The sequence below is a fragment of the Bos taurus genome, chromosome 28 (genome assembly GCF_002263795.3).
Source record: "Bos taurus isolate L1 Dominette 01449 registration number 42190680 breed Hereford chromosome 28, ARS-UCD2.0, whole genome shotgun sequence".
Taxonomy (NCBI): Eukaryota; Metazoa; Chordata; class Mammalia; order Artiodactyla; family Bovidae; genus Bos; species Bos taurus.
Genome location: NC_037355.1, coordinates 18,497,018 through 18,499,387, shown reverse-complemented (window position 1 = coordinate 18,499,387; position 2,370 = coordinate 18,497,018).

Sequence of the window (2,370 nt, the reverse complement as noted above, 5' to 3'; positions counted from 1 at the left end):
AGTAGGTGCAATAACTGATAATAAATACTAAGTTGACTTTTAGGACATTGAGAGCCACTGTATAATCAGCGAATGCAGATATTAAGGACCATGTTCTGGGACTCTCATCAAGGAGTGGCACAAAGTTGTGAAGAGCACTAGCTGAGGCTCATGAAGACAGTATTCTGGTTCTCACTCTGGCTCCAGCATGAAGGAGATTTTGGCCCCTAGACAACTCTTTCAAACCACTATAAGCCTCACCTTCATTGTTAAATATGATAAAATCACCTTCTTAAGTATGTGACTTAAATTTGCCTTAAGAAGAAAGGCTAAAGTTAAATATCACCAACACTATCTGAAAGATGGCTGAGGAAAAAGATGCCCGAGGAGGGCACATTGCTGAGCTTGACACACTGCACCATCTCCTACCAAGTCCAATGCTGCCAATTTCTCTCCCAGCGTCGGACAGAACTGCTGTTGACTCAACTGAACGCCAGATGAAGTGGTTGGCCTGCATTCAGAAGCCATGTTGTAAGCAAGGAATGTACCTTCTCTTTAAACACTGAAACGACGTTTTAGCAAGGTGAGATGCTTCCTGGGAAGCACCTGATTCTGACTGAGGTAACGCCGCCACATGTGTCTCTCTCATTTCCCCCACTGCTGTTCCTGTATCTGCTAAGAGAAGCAACTGATACCACCTCATCCCTGCCTGCCTCAAAAGCATTCTATGAGGATAACTGTGGATACGCCTTACAGAAACCTTTACAAAGTCCAAGCCAGTGGGGAAAATCTCCAAGATCAATGTCATGTCAACACTGAGTTTTACCGCAGCCAATATTTACAATAATGCAGTATCACATACGACAGAATCCTAGGGCTGCAAGTGGTCTTAGAAGAATCCTCACTTTTCAACAAGGTGACCCACTCCATGTTGCACTCAGACATTTTTCCGTTAATGACTTAATACCTGCTCCTTCAGGACTTCCACTCACTGTCTTAGTAATGTCTTTTGCAACCACAAAAAATTAGTATTCTTGCTTATGGCAACACTTCAGATATTCAAGGGCAGCAGCTGTGTCTCCTCGCCTCGCCTCATAGCACATGGGTACCAAAGCTCTCATTCACCAGCCCAGACACCTGCCTGCACATACACAAAATTTATTTACCAGCATCCCTGTCCCAGGGCGGGGCTTTCCAGGTACAGCTAGCGGTGAAGAACCCACCTGTCATTGCAGGAGACATAATGAGATGTGGATTCGATCCCTGGGTTGGGAAGATCCCCTGGAGAAGGGCATTGCAACGCACACTAGTAATCTTGCCTGGAGAATTCCATGGACAAAGGAGCCTAGTCGGCTACAGTCCACAAGGTCATAAAGTCAGACATGACTAAAGCAACGTAGCATAGCATAGCCATTATAGGGTGGGCAGGATCGCCAATCTTGCCTCTGCGTGAGCTTCCTTGAATGGAAAAAATTCATTTCTGGTATGGAATAATGGCTGCAAACCCGGAGTAAACATATCATTGGGCTACAGGTTGAAGATCCTTTTTTTAAATAAAAAATTCAGATGTGTGCATTTTTTACTCAGAGAAAACACGGACAAAAAAGAAAAAAGAAAAGAAAAAAATTCACCATAAGAAAAACAATTTCTGAAGTCTCCCACCCTTTTAAATATTTGAAATGTTTCCAGGGATTGTGTTTGGTTCCTGCATGCATGCCATCTCTGGAATTCAGTTTTCAAGGACCCAGACTGAACAGAATTGAGATACGGGGATTTATTTATGTTTTCTAATGGCCACAGATAATCAAGAATGTCACAGTTATTTCTCAGGAGCATTATAACCTGGTGAACCCATTAACTTCAACACAAGTAAGCATAAGAACAGACCGAGTCATCTCCCTAACGGCTCTAACAGCTCCTGAACAAACGGAATCCCCTGCATTTTCCTAATTCCATGGTTCTTAAAAGACCATGGCTGAGTAATTCTACTTGTGACACAACTCGGTTAACTATCCTGATCACTTTCTGAGCCTTATAATGACTAGGATGTATAGCACATACCATCTGAGATACACACTGTGAAATCTGTTCATGGTTTTTGCTAAGAGCTGACAAGTTTAAAAATACATTGTAGGAAAGTTACTCATGGTTGTGGAGGAAGATGGGAGAAAAGTGCCAAATGAGCTTTTAATGAGGACTTCTCAGTGTGAACATATGTAAAAAGAACCTTTGGATAGAGGCATTGTGATAAACAAAAATGATCCAGCTAAGCTCTTAAGAAAACTTACAGGTACAAGATCATGGTGTGTATATGTACAATGAACAGCTTATTCATGAAGAACCAGCTTGGCTCCCCAGAAACATTTCAGCTAGACAAAACATACCAACACA